The sequence below is a fragment of the Protopterus annectens genome, chromosome 7.part0 (assembly GCF_019279795.1).
Source record: "Protopterus annectens isolate FY-2018-M chromosome 7.part0, PAN1.0, whole genome shotgun sequence".
Classification (NCBI taxonomy): domain Eukaryota; kingdom Metazoa; phylum Chordata; order Ceratodontiformes; family Protopteridae; genus Protopterus; species Protopterus annectens.
Window position 1 is genome coordinate 1,720,151,940 of NC_056739.1, and position 27,522 is coordinate 1,720,179,461.

Consider the following 27,522-nt stretch of genomic DNA (forward strand, 5'->3'; position numbering starts at 1 on the left):
GGGTAGTCCGCTGTCCTCGGTCGGCCCGAATACCAAAGTATTAGGCTGGCGTCGGTCATGGTCGCTTAGATCTGACGTCAGTACGCCTTGGTACTAAAGCGCATGACCGACGTCATATCCCCAGTCTTTCTTGCCGCATGGTCCGAAGCAGAAGCAGCGTTTGCAAGTGCCGTTCGGCGTCCTGAAATTTTCGTATTCTGAGTTTCAGACCGAAACCAAGTTGGGCTAAGTACCCCGTTGGGGAATATTTTTGTCTTTTCTTGCCTCAGTTTAATCCGGATGTCAGAAAAAGTGAATAATTGTATTTCTTGTGGGAAACAGATACCTCATAGGGATTATCACTCTCTTTGCATTCCTTGCTTGGGGCCTGAGCACGACGTAGTCGGGTGTCGCTTTTGTGCTAAATTTAATAAGCGCACCATTAAGCGTCGGTTAGATTGTGCTAGGCTTGTCTTCGGTAAGCGGTGTAATTATAAAATGCCATCGGATCCTCCGACGCCCGCTACCGCTAAGAAGCGTAAGGAGAAATCGGTGAAATCTAAACAGGATGAGTCGTCCGTTCCGGACGCCGGTTCTTTAGAAACCACGGTGGAATCTGTGGATCCATCCGAGGTTTCAGTTGAGTCTCGGGGGGAACCTTTAATTTTACAAGATGTGGCCTCTCAGGAGTCTGGTCAGGCTGAAGGGGCCTCCCAGGTGGCTGTAATCCCTTCTCCACATAGGGTGGTTAGGCCTTCTCCCTCTGTCTCTAAGGTACCTTCCAAGGCCAGGCCTGGTTTGTCTTCCTCTGGCGTCAGTCCTACTTCAGCAGGGTCTGTACCTAAAAAACACATGCTTAAAATGGCAGAAGATTTGATTTCCTTGATTAGAGGTTCTATGCCCCCCCCCAGATAAGAGGCCTAGGGTGGAGCCAGAGGTGGAAGGATTAGAGCACTCTTCGGATTACTCTGAGTCTTCGGCTGAAGACATTCAGGATTTTCTCCCTTATTCTGATTCTGACGCAGAGGATTCTAGTCCTTCTGCTTCCCCTCCAGAAGATTTTTCTTTTTCAGAAACCCTGCATTCTATGAGGGAACATTTTAAATGGGAAGGTCAGGATTTCTCTGATTCCAGAAAGAGGCTTAGGGAATTCCTATTTTTGCCACAGCATAGGCCCTTGGCTATACCCCCTGTTTTGGATGTTGTGCAGGATGTTTTCTCTGAGGCTTCCCTTAACCCTGACTCTTTGCCTCCTGCCCCGGTTAAGCCAGATAGGTATTAGAGTACCAGAGGCTCATAAATATTTGTATAAGAGCCCTAGGGCTGACCCAGAAACTATTAGCCAGGGACCTAAGGGTGTCAGGACTTCTGTTGTAAAGAATCCAGTTCCTATGGATAAAGACTCTAGAGCTTTGGATAGGTGGGGTAAAAAAGTGTATACCTCTTCCACGCTTGCAATGAGGGCTTTGAATTGCCAGTTTCATATGCTGAAGTACCAGAATTTTCTCCTTAGTCAGTTGAAATCTAAGGTAGATGCTTTAGCAGAGGGCATAGAGTGTAAAGAATTACAGGATTTGGTTCATGCCTCTGATCAGGTGGGTAAGCATTCTTTGCAGTGTGGTTTTGATGCTTTACAGGCCTCTTCCAGGGTGGCTGCCACTGGATCAGTTATTCGTAGGCACGCCTGGCTTAAAGATCAGAACTTGTCGGAGCATGTTAAAGCTCGTATTTTGGATGCTCCCCTGCAGTCTGAAGTTTTGTTTGGTCCTCCTGTGGAGTCAGTCTTGAAGAAAATGGAAGACAAAGCTAAGTCTATGCAGACTGTTAAGGATTTTTTGCAGGTGCAGTCCCCTAAGTTTAGCAGGAATTGGCCCACTAGGGGATGGGCTTACCCTTCTTCTGATGTACAGTCTGGGGGTAGATCTAGACGTGGTAGGGGCAGAGCTCATGCACAGGGTTCTTTTAGGCCTAGGACGTGGAGTTCCCCTGCACAGTCTACAGGTGAGGGCAGGGGCCAGTCCTTTCGTAAACAGACCCAATGACCTGCATCTTCAGCTGCCCGATCCTTCCTGTCAGGCAGATCCTCTGGGAGGAAAGTTGGCACTTTTCAGGCAAAACTGGCTTTTAGTCACCCAGGACAAATGGGTGCTGGACATCATAAACCGAGGTTACAAGTTTTATTTCCACACTTTGCCCCCTTTCAAAGGCATGCCAGACGTTCCTCCTCAGCAAAAGGTGGAGGCTCACGTACAGATTTCTTTACTTCTACAAATGGGGGCTATCCAACAGGTCCCTCCATCAGAAGTGGGCCTAGGATTTTATTCTCGCCTGTTTCTTGTACCAAAGAAAGGAAACACTTGGAGGCCAATTCTGGATTTGTCTATTCTCAACACATACCTAGACATTCCAGAATTCAAAATGTTGACTTTACAACAACTTCTGCCTCTGCTAGGCAAAGATCATTGGATGGTAACTCTGGATCTCAAGGAGGCTTATCTTCATATTCCTATCAGGCCCAGCTGCAGGAGATTCCTGCGTTTTCGGGCTGGGGCTTTACATTATCAGTTCTCTGCGTTGCCCTTTGGCTTATCTACTGCACCCAGGGTGTTCACAAAAGTTCTGGCTCCAGTGATAGCCTTCTTAAGGTTGAGGAATACAAATTTATCCTTATTTGGACGATTACCTGATTCTTGCTCAAGACAAAGACAAGCTACTTCACCATCTTCAGTATGTTATGGCAGCGTTAAGGTGCCTAGGGTATTCTGTGAACGAAATAAAGTCCAGTCTAGTACCCTCTCAGGACATGTGCTTTCTGGGTGTGAGACTGAATACAGCCTCTCAGATGGCATTTTTGACCCCAGACAAGCAAAGAAATCTTACCCTGTACTTCCAACAATTGTCTCTCCTGTCCAGGCTGACTGCAAGGACAGTCCTTCAAGCCTTGGGGTTCATGGCATCTTGGATTCTGGTGCTTCCCAGTGCCAAACTGCATATGAGGAAGCTACAATGGTATCTCAAAAGTGTATGGACTCAACACTGCCACGATTTGGACACTGTCATTCAGATAATACCTTGCATTCAAAAGGAGTTTTTGTGGTGGGCTCAGGAATGTCACCTAAACAAGGGACTCTCTGTGACCCGACCAGAGGCGAGTCGGATCCTAACGACAGATGCCTCGGACAAGGCTTGGGGAGCACATCTCAATGGAAAATGGGTTCAAGACACGTGGCCTGCCAGACTTCAACATTTGCATATCAACATGAAGGAGATGTTAGCAGTCCAATTTGCATTGATGGCTTTCAAGGATCTACTTCAACCAGGGCACGTGTTGATTCAAACAGACAACACAACTGTCATGTGGTACATCAACAAGCAAGGGGGAACCCATTCGTACCCTCTTTGCAGGCAAGCTATGATTTTGTGGGAGACTGCTCTCAGTTTGCACCTCACTCTTCAGGCAAGGTTCCTGCCAGGAGCACAGAACTCCTTAGCGGATGTTTTGAGCAGACAGATGGTGGATCCCCACGAGTGGAAATTGGATCCTCATGTATTTCGACAGTTGACAGTGCTTTGGGGGACTCCAGACATAGATCTGTTCGCTTCTCCACTAAATTTCCAGCTGCCAAAGTTTTGCACAAAGCTGTTTCATCCAAAAGCTTGGAAAGTGGATGCTCTTTCATTCAGTTGGAACAATCTTCACGTCTATGCTTTTCCTCCTCTGCCTCTCCTTCCCAAGGTGCTCTTGAAGGTCAGACAGGACAAGCCCTCCATGATTCTAATAGCTCCAGATTGGCCACGTCAGCACTGGTACCCTCTGCTGAGGAGTTTAGTACAGGAGCCTCCTTGGCCTCTGCCATTAATTCCACACCTTTTGTCCCAGGCAGGCAATCATTTCATCAATGTCAGGATAGAGTCCCTGCATCTGACAGCCTGGCATATTCTGTTCTAGACCCTGGAGGGTCGCAGCTTCCTCAACAGGTTTTGGATGTTATTTTGGAGGCCAGACGGCCTAGTACAAGGAAAGTTTATGCTGATAAATGGAGGAGATTTTTTCTTTGGAGCCAAGCAAAGAGCTTTGGTATTTCACTGCCTAATTTGAGTGTTTCTCTTCAGTATCTTACAGAGTTACTAGACAAAGGTTTGTCTTTCTCCTCTGTTAAAGTTCATGCTGCAGCCATTTCTGCTCACTATGATTGTGACCCACCATTATTCTCTCATCCTTAATTTCTTAGAGGGGCAAAGAACATAAGACCCCCACGTAGAGCTCCTACTCCTTCCTGGGATCTCAATTTTGTGTTGGAAAAGCTCACTTTTTACCTCCTTTTGAACCTGCAGCTACATCTGAGTTGAAGTTTTTGTCTTGGAAGACTGCTTTTTTGTTGGCCATTACGTCTGCTAGAAGGGTATCTGAATTACAGGCTCTGATGGCAGTTGAGCCCTTCCTGATTTTTCATAAGGATAGGGTATCCCTTCGTACTAACCCTACTTTTATGCCTAAAGTGGTTTCAAATGTGGCCTTGAACCAATCTATTCATTTGCCTACATTTTATGCTGATCCCCAAAATAAAGGGGAAAAAATTTTGCACTCTTTGGATATTCACAGGCAGTTGCGTTATTATTTGAGCAGAACTAAAGGGTTCAGACAGTCTCAACAGTTTGTTTCTTTTGCTGTGGGATCTCAGGGGAAACCTGTTTCTAAACAAACTATTTCTAAGTGGATTGGCCATTGTATTGCTTTTTGTTATTCTCATCATGACAAAGAGATTCCGGCTGGAATCAGACCTCATTCCACTAGGGCTACTGCCACTTCTACTGCTTTTTTAAGGGGTGTAGCTACTAAAGATATTTTGGAGGCAGCTACTTGGAGTTCAGTGCACACTTTTTCTAAACATTATCATCTCCCTCTTTACTCCAAATCTAGGGCTGGGTTTGCCACTGCAGTTTTACAGGGCATGTTAGCAGCTCCCAATGCTTTATAATTTTGCCATCTTCCCTTTACCTTTGCTTTGGGATTCTACCCACTAGTTATGACTGCAGCAATGTGAGATGAAGAACATAGTACAGTTTTGTACCTACCATAAATGTAGATGTTCGAAGATCCACATTGCTGCAGTCCAATTTACCCTTCCTCCTTCCCCACTGTGTTTAGGGTGGTTGTGTGTTTTGGGTTGTAAATATTGTTTGTACGTGGGTGGTTGGATGTTTCTCTGTGTTTTGGCTATGGCCTTTCTTTTTAGGGCCTTCTGACATCTGGGGCAAGAAAGACTGGGGATATGACGTCGGTCATGCGCTTTAGTACCAAGGCGTACTGACGTCAGATCTAAGCGACCATGACCGACGCCAGCCTAATACTTTGGTATTCGGGCCGACCGAGGACAGCGGACTACCCCCACTAGTTATGACTGCAGCAATGTGGATCTTCGAACATCTACATTTATGGTAGGTACAAAACTGTACTTTCCCATGAATTGTCACATTGATGGTAGTCCACTGAACACACAAGATCTGGGAACACAGGTTGACAGCAACCTCTCTTTTGACCACCACATTGCCACTGTTGTCAGAAAGTCCTTCTGTGTGGCGCATCTCATTACTAAGGGTTTTGCATCCAGGAAGAAAGAGGTCATTGTCTCCCTCTACTCTTCCCTCATAAGGCCAGTCATCAAGTACCATGCCCCATTTGGCATGTACCTCACTAGATACCTGCAACAACTGATGAGGCTGCAAAAGTACCTCACAAAGGGGATCCTAGGCCTTAAACTTGTCTTATATGGACAGACTCAAAAAAACTCCAACTGTTCTCTGTCTCGTATTGCCTAATTAGAGGCTATCTCTGTTTGACTTACAAAGCCATGTTTGACCCAGCTTTGTTAGAAGTGCTACGTCTAAAGAAATCCCAATTCCTCTGCACCACACGCTCCAGCGACCTCAGTCTCATTACCACAATTAAAAGAACATGCTGGAGGGACAGGTTCATAACCCAGAGACTGCCCATGCTATGGAATAGACTTCCCATACATGTCAAGCAGAGCACCTCGTTGACCCTCTTCAAGAGAAATCTTGAGTGGATGGGCAACAGAAAATTCACCCCGGGATAACTCCAGTGGCTCTACTCAACAGGGGCACTGGGAAGTAATGTTGGGTGGCACTATGCCAGGGTAATCCTATGGCTAGGCTTGTAAAGGCCCCAGGGCCATTAGCCTAGTACACACTTATGAACCTATATCCCATTTGGTGTTAGGCTGGCCTTGACCATCCCATGGTTGATAATTGTATATTACCCTAGTGAGAATAAGTGGGATCGTATTGTAGGTAATTTGAGGGAATCTGCATGTGATAAATCATTTAGGAGCTGCCTCTGTCCATTAGTAGTACAGGCGACAGTCCAGGGGTAAATGTCTATTACCCATCCATAGATCCAGATTGTGCTTGAATATGGACAGGGATGAGCTATGTTTTTAGGTGGATGGGGAGTCTGTTCCACAGAGGTGATATTCTCTGCAAAGTATACCTGTCCCTCCAGACCATTCTGTTGAACGTTGCAAAAGCGGTTTAGATCCGTATACTGAACATTTCTGATGCGTTTTGATAGCTGATGTGCTGTTGATCCACCAGTATTTAGTCAGAGAATGTCTTGTGTGCCAGAAAATGGTCACCTCTTAGCGGTCTGTAGGATACCAAGTATAGTGACAGGGTTTTGAGTCTGCCCATTCCGTGGACATTACAGTTGTTACATATGTCTGGACAGATTCATACCAAAGGGGGCATTATACTCCATGACTGGCCTAATGAAGGCTGAGTAAAGGGGAGCAGTGACATCTCTGGATTATAGACACAATCCTTTTATTTTTATAAGCTGGAAAATATAAAAGGACGTTCTTACGGCAGAGCTCCTTTTGGGACAGAGGAGGTCCGCAAAACCGGGTTTCCAGAGAGTCCTTCTCTGGCTAACCCGATCAGCGCTCCTGAAGCATTGCCCGACTGCTCATCTCTGGAAGTGGTCGGGGGTCGTTTTTCCTTGTATCCCACTGCCTGGCAAAATATAACCACCGACTCTTGGGTACAGTGGATAATATCCAGAGGCTATTGCATCCCCTTCCATCTTTGTCCAATCTCATCTAGAGTATTACCTGACGTTCCTTCCAGTCAAAGGGAAGCAGCAGCACAAGAAATCCAAAAGCTGCTACAAAAAAGAGTCCTCCAGATTGTCCCCCCAGACCAGATAGGATCTGTTTCTTACTCAAGGTTCTTTTTAGTGCCAAAAAAGACAGGGGACTGGAGACCAATTCTGGATCTCAGCACACTTGACAAATTTGTAAAAACATACAAATTTCCTGATGGTCATGGTTCAGTCTATCCTTCTTCTTCTGGAAGAAGACTATTGGATGTGCTCTGTAGAGCTTCATGATGCGTATTACCACATACAAATGGACAAACGCTCAAGAAGATACCTCCGCTTCCGCATAGGAGCCAGTCACTACCAACTTCGAGCTCTGCCCTTTGGTCTCTCTCTACAGCCATCAGTGTTCACCAAATGCATAGCAGTGGTTATCGCTCACTTGCGACTTCAAGGATTCCAGGCATTTCCATATCTATACAACTGGCTCCTCACCACCCCCACCAACAGTCTACTGGAAGAAGCCCTGCACTACACTGTCCTCACAGCACAAAGCCTGGAAATCACTGTAAGCTGGGAGAAATCCAGCACAACCCCAGCTCAGTCTTTGGAATTTATAGGGGTACTGTTGGACACGAGAAATTGCACAGCATCCCTTCTGGACCACAGGCTTCAAAGAATATAAGGCAACAGGTTCAACCGCTGCTCTGTCACCACAATCTCCCGCTCGATCTATACTCCAACTCTTGGGGTCAGTGGCAGCCTCTATCACATTGTTCCTCTAGCTAGATTCCAGATGAGGCTCCTTCAGTGGCTACTTCTCACTCTGTGGTACCCTCTACAACATCCTTTGTCTTTTCAAATAAGTGTAACTCAGAGATGCAAGCAAGATTTACTCTGGTGGACATCTCGAAATCCCCAATAATGGTCTCGCCCCTTCAGCTCCCATCAACCGATAGCCACGGTGACCACGGACGCCTCCCTGATGGGGTGTGGGGGCTATGTCAGGGAAACTCTGTTCAAGGCATTTGGCATTTGGTCAGAGACAGAGGCCCTTTTTCATATCAGTGTCCTGGAACTGAGGGCGGTGCTACTAGCGTTGCAAGCATTTCATTCCATCCTTCTGTCAGGGACTATTGTGATCTAATCAGACATGTCAGTGGACTGGTACATCAACAAACAAGAGGGCACCAGATCCTAGCCGTTATGCCGAGAGGCCTTGAGAATATGGCAATGGGCAATAACTTCCAACCGCTTTCTAATTGCAATGCACATTCCTGGGAGCTCCAACGTGATAGTGGACAAATTGAGCAGGTGCATTCTGCAACCTCTCAAGTGGTCCCTCAATCCTATGATAGCAGCAAGAATCTTCAACTGCTGGAGCTAGCCTTGCTGCGACCTATTTGCCTCCTCAACCAACTACAAGTGCAGCAACTATTGTGCCCTAATTCCCCCCCTCTGGGATGCTTACCGAGAGATGCTCTATTCCACACTTGGCCCTCTGGTCTACTTTATGCTTATCCTCCTCTTCCATTCATCTCCAAGTTTCTGAAGAAAGCACGGCAGTTGGAGCAATGTGATCCTCATTGCTCCATATTAGCCTCGGCAAGTCTGGTTTCCCTTCCTCTGGCCTCACCTGCTAGATCTACCGTGGATCCTCAATCCATCTCCAGTGTTTATCTCCCATCTGCAGGGTCTGACTCACCCCAATCTAACAATCTTGAAACTGACAGCTTGGTTTCTCCACTTCCAGTGATTGCCAGGCATGAAAACTATTGTCCCATGTGTGCAGTATTCTTATTGCATCTCATAAATCGTACACCAGACTAATCTATCTTAAATTGAAAATTTTTTTTTTTTTTTTTTTTTTATGGGCACCGAATAAACAATTAGACCCCGTGTCAACCGCAGTTTCGGTGGTTTGGGATTATTTCACATCTTTTCCATTCTGGGGTGTCTGCCCCTAGTGTTTGTGTGCATTTAGCTGCCATCTCAAATTTCCACATTGGTTTTCATGATGCTTTGTTTGTCACATAGACTCTGTAAAACTTTCTTATAGGGGATTCTCCACTTAAAACCTCCCTTTAGAGAACCAGTACAACCTTGGGATTTGGCCTTGGCTCTGCAAGCTCTAACAGCTCCCCCCTTTAAACCGTGTCTTCATGTGATGTAAAATATCTCTCTTGGCTTTGTTTTTGATTGCATTCACATCAGCCAGACGCTTGTCAGAACTTCAAGCCTTATGCATCAAACCTCCCCATCTTATCTTCCATAAGGATATGGTATCACCAAGAACTAATTCTATCTTTTTACCAAAAGTGGTGTCAGAGCAGTCTATCAACCATTCTATTGACCTTCCAGTATTTTTTCCTAACCACTCTAACAAGGGAGAGTACTGGCTGCACTCCTTCGATGTTCATAGGCAAATACAATTTTATCTGGACAGTCAAAATCTACCCGTAAATCAGACCAACTATTCCTGGCTTTTTTTGGACCAAGATGGGGTCATCCTGTCTCAAAAGTTACATTGGCTTCATGGTTGAGAAATTGTATTACCTTTATCTACAACAAAAACAAGGTCACCTTGTCTCAGAGTGAAATCACATTCTACCAAGTCCATGGCAACTTCATCAGCTGTCCATGCTAAGGCTTCCCTCAATGATATTTGCTCAGCTGCAACTTGGGCCAAACCTCATACCTTTATTCTTCATTGCAAATTGGACTTGGCCTCCAGTGGTAGAGCTTCTTTTGGCTCCATGGTGCTCAGGAATGTTGTTCTATGAGGGCCACCCAGGGATACAGGTAGCTTGGGACTCTGTCCCATCAGTAAAGAATGAACGAAGATTAACAACATCAGATAAAGAAGTTATGCCTTACCACATTGTTCCATCTGTGTTGTTTATCTTTGTTCATTCATTACTTCCCACCCTCAGTCCCTCATCCGGAGGTTCCTGGTTGATCTCCTATACTCCTTTATTGTAGGTCTATTATGACACAGAGGAAGCCTCTACTTTTATGTATCAGATTGCAGGCTCGATCTGAGGTAACGGAGCAGAGCATTCTGGGTAGGACCTTGGCTCGAGAGTCTTTGGCTGACATGAGCTTGATATTTGGCCGGCTCGGTTACGAGAACAGAACCGATAACCCATTAGTAATGAATGATCAAAGATCGACAGCACAGATGGAACGTTATGGTAACACACAGCTTCTTTTTTTACTTTTTGGGGTTGACAAAGTGTTTCAAAGTACTTTTTCTTCACATAAAAGCAGTAGAAGTTACTTTTAAAGACTTCACATTTTTACCCAGTGTTGCTCCTCGTTTTGCCTGGAAAGAGACGCGAGTTTTGGCTTGACAATGGCACAAACTGTCAGTCCCATGGTCGGTCAATCTTCCAGCACAAACAGAAACAGTCAAGCAAACAGTCTTTGCTGCCACAGCAAGCTAGCAGTTTTCCTCGGCTACAGGTGGGTGACTCTGCTGGGGCCCTTGGTTGTAGTTTGGTCTACTCGGATCCCTCTCCTGTAGCACCTACAGGCACTATGGGCTGGGGGTTAGCCATGTCCTGTGCAGCAGTTGTGGTCCACTCTGTGGGCAAGGAAGAGTCACTCTTGTCGGTCCTGAAAGAGGGAACAGGGAAGTCTTCCCTGTTTTGCCAGAATATTCTGTCTATCCCTGGGGAAGCTGCTGCTGCCATTCATAACACTGTCAGCCCCATTTTCTTGTCAAAAAGAAATGGAAAACTAAATATGTATCTCATCCTCAAATTTATCTGGACAGAAGTAATTTACTGTGCCTGGCTCAAGGTTTAATTCAGACCACTTGATCCTTTTTTATAAACTAGTTTCTGGTAAAAGAAGAGATTCATAATTCTCAATCTGGGCAGGAAGATGAAGGGACAGATAGTGATTTCTCCTCTGATTTTTGATTCAGACTCTGAAGAGAGCTCAATTTCTGATTCTCCCTGTGGGGGTTTCTCTTTCTGTGTTACTATTTCCCAAAGAAAACACTGGGAATTCTGGAAAACACTGAGATTTCAGAGTCTCTAAGAAATTACTAAACTGCTACAGAAGGATTTTCTAGAACCTTCAATTATTCCTCCAGTTCTGTCAGCTTGTGTGTCTGTCTGTGTGTCTGTCTGTGTGTCTGTCTGTGTGTCTGTCTGTGTGTCTGTCTGTGTGTCTGTCTGTGTGTCTGTCTGTGTGTCTGTCTGTGTGTCGTCTGCAGTTTTCCTGATAGCCAGCTGCCCTAAAAAGCCAAGTAGAATGTATAACATACATTCCTCAATCAGTTTTTATAAACTCTTCCCAAACCTGACCCAGCAGCTATAGCTTTAGTTAATTCTACTGCTGTTAAACATTTTGTTAATTCCAGTCCTATGTTTTTGTCTGATATGGATGGGAAGATTATAAGTATGGGAAAAAGTGTATGCTTCTGCAACTTTGATTTTCAGAATTTTGAACGGTCAGGCTCATGTGTTACTTTGTTCTGATAAACTGTGAAAGTATGAAGAATGTTTTGCTTGCAGTTCTTGTATGTATGTGTGGAAAGTTTTACTTTGTATAATTTAGATGTTCATCGTGTTACACTGCTGCATTCATTACACTTGGGTTATCCTGCCGTCAGGCGGTCCCGTGGTCGACCAGAGTTCCAAAGTCTTGGTCCGGCGTCGGTTGCTGTCGCTTCTTTCCTGATGTCAGTGTGCCAGGGGTATATAAGATGCATCCAACGCCATTTTCTTCAGTCTTTCTTGCCGCGCGGTGGCCGAAGCAGAAGCAGTTCGCAAGCCGGTCGGCCGACTACTGAGATTTTCGAAGTCGAATTTCAGATCCGAAGTCTTCAATAAAGCTAAATACCCCGTTGGGGAAACTTTTTTTCTTGCCTCAGACCGATGTCAGAAAAAGTTAATAATTGTATTTCTTGTGGGAAGCAAATATCTCTTAAGGACTTCCACTCTTACTGTATTCCATGCCTAGGCCCTAATCATGACATTACTAGTTGTCAGTTTTGTGCTAGATTTAACAAACGCACTATAAAAAGACGTTTTGATTTTGCTTTGCGCTACTTTGGCCGACATATCAACCGACAACCTCACTACCGAAAAAACACAAAGACAAGGATAAAGACAGGCATCCGAGGTCCAAAACCGATGACGAAACCTCTTCTAGGCCAGTCGCTGGTTCTTAGTGAGGTGCTTTCGCAGCCCCTGACACCCGCTGCCTCAGAGCCACAGGCCGCTTCTGACTCCCACGTGGAGACAACTAGGCCTCTGGAAACCTCAAGGTATTGGGCCTACGGAAACTAATCCCTCAGATGGGTCTAGAGCCGCTGAGCAGGCATCTGCTTCTGAGGGTGTTTTCAGACCTTCACAACTTACCAGTAAAACAGCCAAGACAAAGGTACTATTAAAGACAAAGAAACAAGTACAGCATTCTCCTGGACAGTCCTCCCTACCTAAGAAACAGATGTTTAAAATGGCCGAAGACCTCATTACTCTAATCAGGGGATGTTATGTGATCCTATCTCGCCTACATTCTGTACTGATGGGCTCGGAGCCGATCCCTCGGCTCCGACTCGGCACGCTTATGCTATAGAGCGAGGCCTCTTATTGGCTGAGCTATCTTTATCCCAGGATGTACCAACACTAATCCCCCAGATCTCGTTTGCCGCTTACAAAGCTAAGACATGGTCTCAACTTGGCTGGGCTAAGTACTATTTATTTAGGCTTTTTCCTGTCAGAAATTTGCTTGATTTAAATCCAAAAGCTGTTTTAACAGCTATTGTTATACGAGTGTGTATTAGTAGTTTTGGTAGAGGATTTCGTGTTTTTTTCCTGTCAGGGAAGGTTTCCCGTTTAAGTTAGAGGGGCCTTCCCCTGTTGTTGCTACTACCTTGGTTTTTTGTGTGTGGGTCAAGTACCCGTTTAAGTTAGAGGGTCTTGACCCTCTCTATCTCTTTTCTTCTGTAAAAATTGTTACTGTATTCTTAAAAAAAAAAAAAAAAAAAATTTACTTAAAGTTTAAAATTATTAAAGTAGGGAGATTTATTTGCTGTAACCCTTCTTTTTGGTTGTAGACAACTGTGTTTGACTTTTTTGGCTATGTCTAAAGAACACAAACCCTCCGGGTTTAAGAAATGCACGAGGTGTGGTTTAAAAATGTCCATAACGGACGACCACTCCTCGTGCGTCTATTGCTTAGGCACCAAGCACCTACAAGAATCGTGTAGCGTGTGTCACGCCTTTTCATCGAGTCCTCCAGGAGAGGAAGAACAAATTAATCCTGAAAGGGTTAATCAAGCCATCCTTCGAGGAGGCTTTATCTTCCTCTCCTTCTCCTTCTAAAAAGAAAAAGGCGTCGGCTCCGACCAGTCAGTCGGAACCGACTGCAAAAAAATCTAAGCAGACTTCTCCATCGGCTCCACGGACTTCGGAGCCGAGGGCGGAACGGTCTGCCTCGATGCCTCCAGCCTCGACCCCTCTAGTTTCGGAGCCGAGGACTGGGGCATCGAGAGGCGGGTCACCCTCATCGGCTCCACTGATATTGGAGCCGATAAGGGTTACCGGCTCAGACTCTTCCCCTTCGGAGCCGAAGTCCTTATCGGCACCGAGGGAAATTACCTTGAGATCTCCCTCGGAGCCGATAGTGGTAGAGTCCATTCGGAGCCGGTCCCCGAGCCCTTCGGAGCCAATGGAGAAATCGGTTCGGGCCCGATCGGTATCCTCTAGATCATCCAAGATGTCTGATTCGGACATCGACAGGGTGCTCCTTCGACTCTTCCAGTCTCCGGTGTTCCAAAAGCTAGTTTCAGCTCCAGCCCATTCGGCTTCGGAGCCGATGGTCCACTCCCCTTACTGTGGTTCCTCCTCCAATAGCTTCGGCACCGTTGGAGCCGGTGCTGGTGGAACCTGTGGAGGTTTTTAGGGTCGGGCCCGACCCTTGCTCCAACTCCGGCTCTTGGGTCGGAGTTCAGTACACGGACTTCTTCCTTTGGCCCTGGGGGGGAGGCTTTGGGATTGATGCTTTCGGTCCCAAGTCTCCCTCTTGGTGCGTCGGCGGCGGGAGTGCCGTCCACTGTCGTGGCCACGGAGGTGGGACCCTCCCAGGATTCTGGTGGTCCCGCCTTCAGGGCTATGAGGAGTGCATTAGCCAAATCTTCCTTGGCTACCTCCACTGTTTCCCCAGCTCCTTCCCTGCATACGGAGACTGGGTCTTTGGCAGTCCCCCTGTCCTTAGACAGCGGAGCCCCCGGGCCTCAGGTTACCCCCGCTGGGGTTTCTCCCCCTCCTGGAGGTCCTTCTGAAGCCTCTTCGGAAGAACCCCCCAGGAAAAGATTGTGCAAGAGGAAGCACGTTGACTCCCCTGATGAGTCTCTTACATCAGACACTGATCTCGATGATGCAGAGGGGTCCCCTAAGTCGTCCTCGGATGATGTCTCCTTTGCAGACATCCTGAAGCCCTAAAACAACGAGGCGGCTGGCAGTCCAAACCTCCCTCTGCTGATGAGTCTGTGTTCCTGAAGGCCTTCGGGGCTCAGCCCTCCGCCTCCTGGGTGTCTCCGCCCTTCGATGAGCTCTTGGATTTGATCTGTCAAGGGCGTGGGAACACCCAGACTCTGTGGAACCGGTGCCTGCTCGTCCGAATAAGTTCCTCTCGCCCCTGAAAAGAGTTTCTAACTAAAGGTGTGGCTGTAGATGCTTTGGTGGTGGCATCTGCTACCCAGCAAGATGTAGCAGAGGCTTCGACGTCCGTCCATCCTCCTATTAAGGAGTCTAGGAGCATGGATCGCACGAAAGCGCACCCTCAGTTCAGCTGCCTTTACACTGAGGTCCTTGAACTACCTTACGACTTTACCAGATTTCAGAGGGATCTGATTAAGGAGCTATCCGATACCCTCTTGGGTAACCTGCCTGAGGAGCTGGCCCAGATGGTTGGCTCTCAGCTGGCTACAATGTCGCCCATTTCAACTCGCCCATGAGGCTCATTTCTTATGCGGCCAAGGGGAGTAGAGCGGCGGTACAGGCATTGCTCTACGGAGACAAGCCTGGCTCCGCCTGTGTCATTTCATGGAGGCCTTTAAGTCTTCCTTTGCCGACACCCTTTGATGGGTCCTCCTGTTTGGACCCAAGGTAAAGGACACACTAACCCGCTGTGAACAGGAGGGTAAGACTCTGACTGCCAGGGGCATGATTTTCCACTCCCTTCGGCCTTATCCCAAGGCTAAAAGAGGAGGGAAAATGTGGTTCAGAGATCTCAGAAGCCTTACCCCTCTCAGCAGGAGGATTCCCCTTCCAGAGGCAGAGGAGGGGGAAATTCTTCCGGAAGACGCCGTCCCAGAGGCGGCAGAGGCCCTCGCAACACTGGAGACCGCGAGTCCTTTCGTGGCTCTTCAGCCTTTCATAGTCCCTGAGGGATTGCCCGGCTGTGCAGCTCCGGAGCCAGTCGGGGGTCGTTTCTCGAAGCACCTAAAGGCCTGGGAAGGTATCACTGAGGACCGATGGGTGCTTCTGATTATCGCCGGAGGTTACTCCATCCCATTCTCTCATCCCCCCCCTCAGTCCAAAAAAATCCCGGACCCGCCACCCAGTCAACGGGATACCGCAGCCTCAGAAGTTTCAAAGCTGCTGCAAAAAGGAGTCATCCAACCGGTCCCCACAGACCAGATCAGATTAGGGACTTACTCAAGATTCTTTTTGGTGCCAAAAAAGACCGGGGACTTGAGGCCCATTTTGGACCTCAGCATCCTAAACCGTTCAGTCAGAAAGTCCAAGTTCCGAATGGTCACCCTACAAACCATTCTCCCATTGCTGGAGAAGGGTGTTTGGATGTGCTCCATAGATCTCAAGGACGCTTATTACCATATCATGGTAAATCAAGCGTCCAGGAGACATCTGCGCTTCAGCCTAGGAGGCAGTCATTTTCAGTTCCGTGCGCTGCCCTTTGGCTCACCACAGCCCCCAGGGTGTTCACCAAATGTTTGGCGATCGTGACTGCTCACCTGAGAAGTCTAGGATTCCAGGTGTTTCCGTATCTAGACGACTGGCTCCTAACTGCCACCTCCAAGCATCTACTATTGCGGAGCCTACAAGCCACTATATCACTGGGCAATTCCCTTGGAATCACCTTCAATTGGCCAAAGTCTGTGTTGCTGCCATCTCAACGCATAAGATTCATAGAGGTAGAGATAGACTCAAACCGAATGCGGGTCTATCTGCCTACAGACAGGATACAAACCATACAGGCTCAAGTTCGAGCCTTACTTCCCAGATCCAAAGCCCCGGCCAGAATGGTTCTGCAGCTATTGGGATCCATGTCCGCCACGGTTCTTCTAGTTCCCCTGGCAAGGTTGCACATGAGAATTCTTCAGTGGCTTCTTTCAGCTCAGTGGTCCTTTCAGGAACTCCCTCTCAGTCACCTCATATGGATCACGGAATCTTGCAAACGGGACCTTCGCTGGTGGCTAGTGCCCTCCAACTTGGATCAGGGACGACCCTTTGTTCTACCTCCTCCGGTGGCCACTTTGACCACGGACGCCTCCCAGACGGGGTGCATTCCCTGGGCAGGTCAGTCCAAGGCAAATGGCACTCAGAAGAGACTTTACTTCATATCAACATCTTAGAAATGAGGGCAGTACTTCTGTCCCTTCAAGCCCTTCACGATTATCTCCCTCAGGGTGTAATTGCTGTTCACTCAGACAACATGTCAGTTGTCTGGTACCTGAACAAACAGGGAGGGACCAGATCCTATCCTCTTTGCAGAGAAGCCATGAGAGTTTGGGAATGGGCAGTCTCGACCAAACGCTTCCTAGTGGCTACTCACATACCGGCAAGTCCAATGTGATAGCCGACAGATTGAGCAGAACCATCCTCTCTCCTCACGAATGGTCACTGAATATGACAGTTGCAAGTCAGATTTTCAGCAAATGGGGAGTTCCGTGTTGCGATCTCTTCGCGACTCCTCTGAATGCAAAGTGCAAAGAATTCTTCTCCCTAACGCCGGCTCCGGGGAAGAGCCCCATGGACGCATTAGTCCATCCTTGGCCCACCGGCTTGCTTTATGCCTTCCCTCCAGTTCCTCTCCTTCCCAGGGTGATTCAAAAGGCATCTCTCTTGGGGAGCAAAATGATCTTAATTGCTCCTTACTGGCCTCGTCAAGTGTGGTTCCCCTATCTTCGGAAACATGCTCTGGAAGGTCCATGGTTCCTGGATCAGATCACAGACCTACTTGTTCATCAGTCGGGACTATTCCACCAGTCTCTACACACCTTAAAATTGACAGCTTGGCTCCTCCTCTTCCGACGATAGTCAGGAGTCATACATTGGATCCAGATGTTGTGCACATATTATCTTCGGCCCATAAGTCTGCTACAAAGAAACTGTATTCTAGCAAATGGAAAAGATTTGCTATTTGGGCTCAACTCCGGGGCCTGGACCCCATTTCTATTCCCATGGCAGAAGTACTAAAATTTTTGACTTCTCTTTTCAATCATGGCTCTTCAGTTTCTACCATCAAGGTACAATTGGCAGCAATCTCTAATTTTCACGAATCCATAGACCCACCTTTAATGAGCAACAGATTGTGTAAGACCTTCTTGAAAGGTGCTGCTGTATTAAGACCTCCGATTTCTCATCCTGCACCTCCATGGGATCTCGATATAGTGTTACGCGCCTTGACTTCTTACCCCTTTGAACCGGCAGCTACATGTGATCTAAAGTTCCTATCATGGAAGACAGCCTTTCTGGTGGCGATTACTTCTGCCAGAAGAGTTTCAGAGCTTCAGGCTTTGTCTGTAAAACCCCCGCACTTGGTTTTTCACAAAGACAGAGTATTCCTCAGGCCAAATCCTTCCTTTGTCCCTAAAGTTTGTTCTAATTTCTGCTTACAACAATCGTTAGAGCTTCCAGTTTTTTTCCCAAAATACTCTAACAAAGCGGAGTTCATATTCCACACACTAGATGTCCACAGACAGTTACGTTTTTATTTAGACAGGACCAAACAAACAAGGAAAACAGATCAGTTGTTTGTATCCTTTGCAGACAACAAATTGGGCAAAGCTGTCACAAAGGTCACTATTGCCAAATGGATCAGGGACTGTATTACTCAATCTTATTTTTATTCTAACAAAGAGCTTACCGCCTCTGTCAAAGCTCATTCTACAAGGGCTATGGCTACTTCGATAGCATTTCATTCTAAGCTTGCTATTAGTGACATTTGTGCTGCTGCTACATGGTCTTCCCCGCACACCTTTATTTCACACTACAAATTAGATGTGGCATCTAGAGGACGAGCTTCATTTGGTTCCACAGTGCTCAGGAGTGTTTTCCAATGAGCCACCCGGGATTTAGGTGCTAGGACGCTGACCCATCAGTACAGAATGTAGGCGAGATAGGATCACATAACATCTTTTAGTTATGTACTTACCATAACTTCAGATGTTTGGGATCCATCTCGCCTACATTCCTAATAACCCACCCTCCTTCCCCCTTCCTTGGAGATCAGAGGATATCAGAAGGTCCGAATCCTGTTGTTTCATCTTGAAACATCTAACAATGTTATATAATCAAGTTGTGCATGTGTGCATGAATGCAGACAAACAAGATCTGGGGGATTAGTGGTGGTGCATCCTGGGATAAAGATAGCTCAGCCAATAAGAGGCCTCGCTCTATAGCATAAGCGCGCCGAGTCGGAGCCGAGGGATCGGCTCCGGGCCCATCAGTACAGAATGTAGGCGAGATGGATCCCAAACATCTGAAGTTATGGTGAGTACATAACTAAAAGTTCCCATCCCCTCCTGAGAAAAGGCCTAGGCAGGATACAGACTATGATTCCTCTGATCAGGTTTCCATTTCCTCTGATTCCTCTTCAGACCAGGGATACTCTCTACCCCCTATGAGGACTCTGATGCTGAAGAATCTATCCCTTCAGCCTCTCCTCCTGAGGATTATTCTTTTGGGGAAACTTTATATACCATGAGGGAGCATTTCCATTGGAAAAATCAGGATTACTCAGAATCCAAGAAAAGGGTCAGGGATTTCCTTTTATTGCCTCAGCACAGGCCGGTGGCTATTCCGCCTGTGCTAGACATTGTGGATGATGTGTTCTCTGAATCCAGCTTATCTCCTGATTCTTTGCCCCCTGCTCCAGCCAAGCCATGCAGGTACTTTAGAGTCCCTGACTCTCAAGTTTCTTTACAAAAACCCTTCTGCTGATCCAGCAACTATTTCCCAGGGTCCAAAATGGGTTAAGGCTTCCATTGCAAAAAATCCAGTACCCTCTGATAGAGATTCCAGAGCTTTGGATAGATGGGGGAAGAAAGTATACACTTCTGCAACTTTAGCAGTAAGAGCTTTAAATTGCCAGTTTCACATGCATAAGTACCAACAATATTTAATGGCTCAGTTAAAACAGAAAATGCTTGCAAGCTCAGAAGCTCCTGATTGTAAGGAAATGCAGGATTTATTGCATGCAGTTGAACAGGTTGGAAAACATACTCTGCAATGTGGTTTTGATTCTTTAGAGGCCTCTTGTAGAGGTGCAGTTACAGGTTCTGTGATTCGAAGACCTGCTTGGTTAAAAGTTTACCTGATCATGTTAAAGCAAAATTACTGGATGCTCCTTTACAGCATGATACGTTGTTTGGTGTTAAGGCAGAAGAGGTGTTAAAGAAAATGGAGGATAAAGCTAAATCTATGCAAACAGTCAAGGATTTCTTACAGGTACAGCCACCTCTGTTTAGCAGAAATTGGCCAACAAAGAATTGGTCCATGTCCTTCAAGGATGCATCTGCAGTCCTTACAAATGGGTTGTCCTGTCGTCAGGCAGCCCTTCGGTCGGTCGGATTCCAAAGTCTGGGTCTGGCCTCGGCTGGTGTCGCACTTCACCTGACGTCATAGCTGCAGTTCTTCGGGTATAAAGGCATCAGCCAACGCCATTTTCCTCAGTCTTTCTTGCCGCGTGGCGCCCGAAGCAGAAGCTGTTCGCAAGTGCCGGTCGGTCAGAACCAGAGATTACTACTACACCGAAGACTTCTAAAAAGCTAAGTACCCCATTGGGGACTCTTTCTTGCCTCAGCCGATGTCAGAAAAAGTGAATAACTGTTTAACTTGTGGGAAACAAATACCTCATAAAGATTTCCACTCTTACTGCTTACCTTGTTTAGGCCCAGACCACGACGTAGCAGCTTGTCTAGCCTGTGCTTCTTTTAACCGACTGACGCTTAGACGTCGGTCGGAATTTGCTGAGGAGTTTTTCGGCTTTTTGCTTACATTATGCCGTCGGATCCTCCGACAACGCAAATATCTAAAAAGCGCAAGGAAAAGGACCGACACTCGCGGTCCGTGGTTTCGGCCGAAACCGCGGTTAAGCCGACCGCGAGTGTCTCGGTTTCGGCTGAAACCGAGCTCGCGGTTCTTCCTTCAGCCGAAAACTTACCTCCTACCGAGGCCTCATCCAACCTGGTGGAATCGGCTTCTGAAATCCCACCTCTTGCAGGTTCCCAGGAATTATCTGATACTATACCCTTGGATATTTCAACCCCTGCACGTGGAGCTGCTAGGCCACCTGCAACCATGTCGATTAAGGCCTTTGCCAGGGCTAAAGCAGCTAAATCTACCAAATCTGTGCCTGCTAAGACCCCCTCTCACAGGCCTAGCTCTACTTCACAAATGCTTAGTCTAGCAGAGGATCTCATTTCTTTGATCCGGGGATCCCAACCTCACCCAGACAGGGCCTCTCACCCACCTCCAGAGAAGAGGCCTAGAGCACAGCCCCCTGAGCCAGTTTCTACAGATGACTCCTCTGATGATTCATATAATACAAACCCTCCAGAGGGCCCTTTCTCCCCTTATGAAGACTCTGATGCTGAAGAGTCCATTCCTTCTGCCTCTCCGCCTGAGGAATTAGGCCCTGTCCTATTTTCTATCTTTATTAATGATCTTCAGTCAGCAATTACACATACTGCCTGCATTCAGTATGCAGATGACTCCACTATTATCTGCTCAGCTACTTCTCAAATCGACCTGCAGAACATCACCCAGAATGCATTTTATACTGTTGAACAATGGTTTACAAAACGTTGCCTCCTTCTAAATCCAAAGAAAACTAAACTTCTACTCTTCTCCCCAACCCTCAAGTCCACCCCCATCCATTTTACACTTGCATCTAAAGATGGTACTGTTATCTCTCCAGACCTCACAACCAAACTTCTAGGAATAAAAATAGACAACAACCTCAACTTTGACACACATATTTAACAGTACAATAAAAACAATCAACAAGAAACTTGGATCCCTCTATAGAATCAAACCCTTTCTTACTCCAACAGCCAGGACTGCTATAGCCAGAACACATCTAATCTCTACATTACTCTATGCCTCACCCATTTATACAAACCTTTCTAAAGCCAACATTAACAAGCTTGACTGTATCCTATAATAATATTGCTAGATTTGCTGCTGCCTCTCCTTATCGAACTCATCACTGTCTAAATCTTTATCAACTTGACTGGTTAGAGTTTCTACACCATCTCCATTTTTCTCAGCTTACTATTGCCCACAAAACCCTACACCAATTCTCCAATACTCCTATTCTTGCAAGCCTCCTTACCCTCTACCAAAATCCAAAAAACCTATGCTCTTCCAACAAATTTCTGATTAACACCTGCAGATCCAACACTTTGGCAGGAGACTCCCTCTGCTGCAATTCCACTGGTAGACTTTGGAATGCTCTTCCCTCTGAACTTACAACTCTCTGCTCTCATACTCTTTTCAAACAGAAGCTTAAGCTTCATTTCATGACTCACTGGTTATGCTCCTGTTCTATCCCTGACTAACTGCTGCTTCCTCCCATCTACAACTTCCTGGTTTAAATAGCCTTCTTTTCTAACTCTGCTTAGGATATAACTTTTTACTGAAGTCTCCACTTAAATATCAATATTTCATCTAGGTTTATTGGTCTGGCCATGCCTTATACAAAAAAAAAAAAAAAAAAATTTTTATGCTCTGTTTTTGTATACAACTAATTGTTACTTCCTTCTATTTTGCTATATTCTTCTGTATACTTTTTCATGATTGTACTTAATTTTGGTGTTTTTTATTCTATAATGTTAGTTTGTATATCATTTGTTAATGGCTTGTTCTACTCAACATGGAGCTTTTCTCCCCGGGCCTCTACTGAAAATGGACATGCATCCAGCTAGACTAGCCCGGTCAACAAATGTAAAATAAAAAATAAAAAAATAAATAAAAATAATATATATATATATATATATCACAAAACACCCCAAAAAACCTGTAGATAAATGTCAAAAACGAAAACCAAAGAGTGGAAGGAGCTGAGTACCACTCAGCCGTGGATATAAATGAGTAACTCAAAACGCTTATAGCTGCGGATAAAATCCAAAATCAAAGTCTTAAGAGAAGCCGTAAATAAAAATGAAATGATTCAAAAAACCTGTAGCTGCAGATGAAATCCAAAAATCCAAGTCTCGAAAAAACAAATTTATTATGAGCGCTTTCGCGGTATATAACACCGCTTCTTCAGATAAGTAAAATACAATAGTTAAAACATATTTAAATAAAACAATATAACTGATGCTCCAATCAAACATTACTAACCAATTCAAGTATAATGCATACAGCCAATGAAACAATTCGTGAATCAGTGCGTAAACGCCAGAACCTGAAACACCTGAACTGTAATTACTCATCAGCGTTCATCACACTGTGCTTAGAAATATCCAACATAAATCACAAATACATAAAGAGTAAATGCATAAAAACATAAGAGGCCAACTGTGATTTCATAATCAAATCTAGCCTAATGATTAATGATGTTAAAATACGTATGTAAATATAACCATACTCCTATGTACAACGCAAGTGCTTTCTTAAAAGTCCAACACTTTAGGCGAACTTTTTATAAACAAAACCAAGATGTTTTGCAGTGCATTTGATTTAACCTGCAAAATACCATATCTCTAGGATACACCATATGCATCAATGAAAGCATAAAGCACAAATTCGTTTAAAATCTGACGACGCTAAAGTTATATTCAAAGGTGAAGGCATATGTAAAGCTGTTTACAGCAATCTAAATCTTTATAGAAAAGCGATCCCTTACCTTTGTCAGTTAAATGTTAAAAATAAGAATCCCTTACTTCTCCGAAGTACACAGATTCCAAACCAAATATATGATGAAACACCCCTTATAATGCAAACATTATTGAAGGGCCGGTGAGACCAAAAATCTAACGTTGATCTACGCATGCATATCATGTAACTGGAAAACCAGATGAAAGCGCATGCGTAAACCAAAGCAAGGCTTAGAGATATTTAGGCGCTCGGTCCCTTACCTTTATCAAATTAAAAATTGGGAAATAAGAATCCCTTACTTCTCCGAAGTGCACAGATTCCAGACCCAATGTATAATAAGATGCCCCTGTGTTGCAAACATTATTAACATTATTAAAGGGCCGGTGAGATCTGCTTAAAGAACAAAAATCTAACGTTAATCTATACATACGTATCATATCACTAAGAAACCAGATAAAAGCGCATTCTTTCACTAGAGCATGGGTTAAGGATTAATAATTATGGAAAACTGATAAAATGCATTATGATGTAGATGTAAAGATAGGACATCAAAAAGATAAGAACTAAACTCCAAATTACCATGTGACATCGGATATATATAAACCTTCACTAGTAAGGACAAAACTGGTCAATTTTTATGTAATGAGTAGTCAAAAAAGACCAGAAGTGGGACAACAAAGGATCCCAAAATGATACATGTGATAGTATTGAATGTAAACCTTCACGATTAGGGATACAACTTGTATGTATATGGGTGGTATATGGTAAAAGTGAGGCCAGGGATGAAACAGAAGAGTCCCTAATATAATGCATGTGATGTTGGACATAGTGGATGGATAACGTTCTGACTGCTGAACAAATTCAACGTAGACTTCTCCCTTTGAGATGGGGTTTAAGGGAAACCATCTCATTCAGACCCCTTCCCCTGTGTGCACCCAATCTCAAAATCCAGCGTAGTTCTGCCTCCTCTGTTCTGTTTGTGATATCTCCCAACCTTGGGGATGGACTCTCAAGGTGTAATACTTGAAACCAAAATTCATGGGTAGAATCTGTATTCAGTATATGCTTTGCCAAGGCACTACTGTCATCCCTTCTGGCCACACAATAATAATGGTCTCTAATGCGTTCACGCAGGGAACGATTCGACTTGCCCACATAATAACAATAGCATTTGACACAATGTGCCACATATACTATGTTCCTGCTGTTACAATTAGTATCCACTCTTATATCCCATAATCTCCCGCTATCCGGATGTTTGAAGTAATGTGATGTGTCTATATAGCGACACTGTGGACACTTGTCACACTTCATAGTTCTCTCTAATCCTGTTCGAGCTGGAGAGAGATGAGAATCAGTCCCCAGGTTGTGGCATAAAATCTGTTTCAAATTGCTCATGTTGCTGTAAACAAACCTAGGAAATTTGCCAACTATCTCTTTAGTTCTTTCTTCAACCATTAAAATGTTCCAATTACTTTTGATTGCTTGCATAAGAGTATGGGTATTACCACTAAAGGGTATCACAACAGGTTCAAAGCTTGGCCTAGTATTATTACCCATTTTTGTACTCACAGCGGCCGAAAAGAAAGGTTGTGCTCTATTCTTCCGAAGTGAATCCATGTTGTTATATACTGAATGAATCTCATTCTCATGGTAGCCCCGATCAACTAGGCCCGCCTTCAATTGTGCCAATTCTACATGGAACTGTTGATCCTTACTTGACAGTCTAGATATCCGCATAGCCTGTCCCTTGATTATATTTCCGAAGATATGTGGATTGTGCATGCTTGTTCTATGTAGATAAGAAGGCTTATAGCATGCTTTTCTGTGTATCGATGTTATTATACGGCCTTCTTGTCTGAACACCTTCACATCAAGATAATCGATGTTTTGAGATGAAAAACTCATCGTAAATTTAATAAAAGTACTGGCATTATTAAGCATGGTGTGAAAATCATGTAATGATTCTATTGACCCCTCCCAGATGAAAAAGAGGTCATCCACAAATCTTTTGAACCACCTTATATGTGGATCACCTATTATATATCTAGTTTCATACTCTGCCATCACCAGATTGGCGTAGCTGTTGGCACAGCTCGTGCCCATCGCCACGCCATTCGTTTGTCTATAGCAGTTGTTGAACAAAAAGATATTGTTCTCCAAAACAAGTTCTACTAAAAAACAGAGAAAATCCACTTTCTGGATAGGACAACTATGGGTTCTCTTCAGAAAGGATTGCAAATAAGCAATACCTTGTTCATTAGGAATGCATGTGAATAGTGAAATTACGTCCATCGTTACAAAGAATGTAGTATCAGTCATGTCAAAACTACAAGTTGCCGCATACAAACTTCTCAAAAATTGTTCAGTGTCCTGCAGCACATTTTCATAACTTGTTAGGAATTCTTTCAACTGATGATCCAGATAAATTGAGATTGGCTCGGTTATCCAACCCGAGCAAGAAACAATAGGTCTAAAATCCGGTGTTGTTGGATTCTTATAGATCTTAGGTAGGCCACTGATAGTGGGACTCAGGGGAAAATCTACCTGAGAGTATTGATACAAGTCTTCATTGATCAGACACATATCTTTGCATTCCTTAAGTGCACATAAAACACGGGATTGCATTATGTAAATGTCTTCAAGCTGTATGACTTCATACGAGTCAGCACTAAGGAGTTGAGTCATTTTTGAGTTGTAATACTCACTGTCCAACACCACAACCGGACCTCCCTTGTCGGCTGCCCGTATCGTAATGTCCTTGTTATTACGAAGACTAGTGATGGCACTATATTCACACTCTGTCAAGTTGTTGAACTTCTTATTGGAGGAATGGCTGAAATCAGCATATAGTTGGGATTCAACTGCTTTAACAAACACCTCCAAATTGGCTTGTAAATGTGGTGTATAAAGACGACTTCGTCTAAAACTATCATACACTAAGGAGGGGTCAGTAGAAGCATCTTTTGCATACAATAATTTTAATGCAATTCTTCGTGCAAATAATCTCACTGACAGCAATGCTTGACTAATGTCCATATTGCTTGTAGGTATAAAGGAAAGACCTTTCTCAAGTAGCGTCTTCTCTGAAGAAGATAAAGGGTATCTCGATATGTTATATACTAATGACTGGGATGCCAAAGTGTTTGTAATGTTGTCTGTTGTTGTAAATGTGGAGGTTCTTTCTTCTTGGCCCCCCCGACTGGTATCTAGATCCAACGAGCGCTTCCTTCCTGCTCGTATTGGTAATGGAAAATCCGTCAAATGTTGTGCATCCAGCTGTATTTTCCTTCTTACTGCTCCTGATAGTGTGGAAGTAGCAGCCAAATCCTGTCTGGCTTTGGATACAGCAGAAGGTATAATATCTGTCCCCTCATTCGGTGTAGTATACACCAAACCTACTTCTCGAGGTGAAGTCACCTGGTTGGTTAAGAGTCTGTCCGAGTTGTGATCGTTGTCCTCAGAGGATACTACACCAGAAACTGGCCTATCTATTGGCACAGACTCTGATTGTGCATTGACAGGGAGCGGCAAGAATGTAGATTGATTCTCTCTTAAAGTTCTAGGAGCTGAGTTGCCCCTAAAACTCTGTTGCCCTTGAATCAAGTTGTTAGATCTCATCCTATGAGTTGTAGATGCTTGAGGTGGTCGATCTGTAGTAAAAGTGTTTCTGGGCCAAACAAACACATGATTGTTGGCAAAGTCAAAGGAGTAGCATGCCAATTTCTTCCGTTTGTTATTCAAAAGATTCTTCTCATACCTTGAAATACGATCCATGAGCTCATGCATAAACAAATCAGTGTCGTCAGCCCCGCAGTTCTCAAACAATTTGTTCTGTATTTCCAGTATTCTGCCTTTTAAATCATTTCCAATAGGGCAAAAGAAATCAATAAGAAGTTGTATATATTCCTTACTCGCCTTCAAATTTATCTGTTGCCACCTGGCCAATAATGTGGGATAGGTGTCTCCGTACGTTGGCATTGTTAAAATTCGGAGACCTCGAGGTATAACGCCCATACTTAAACAGGCTTCCATGTGGAACCGTTGGGCTGTTAGCCTCTTAAATTTATATAAATCATTCTCAATGTCTCTTTTCAGAGTCCTGACTAACTGCTCAGTTCGAGCATCAAAATCGGAGTCAATAACTTCGATACTTTCATCAGTCCCAAACAAAGGATTGTTGCCATTTTCCAAAAAGTTTTTTAATCGCGTGTTAACAGAATCCGTTGAAACATCAAGCGACCATGTTTCCTTGCATGCTCCTTCCATAACACCAATGCCAGAAATTAACACAAAACACCCCAAAAAAAACCTGTAGATACATGTCAAAAACAAAAT

The 27,522-nt window shown here is 44.8% G+C and overlaps 1 protein-coding gene across 1 annotated transcript in view; it reads left to right on the forward strand.

Annotated features, from left to right (window-relative positions):
• FURIN (furin, paired basic amino acid cleaving enzyme) overlaps positions 1–27,522 on the forward strand; it is a 1,258,063-nt gene that overhangs the window by 381,624 nt on the left and 848,917 nt on the right. The gene's annotated exons all lie outside the window — the stretch shown is intronic.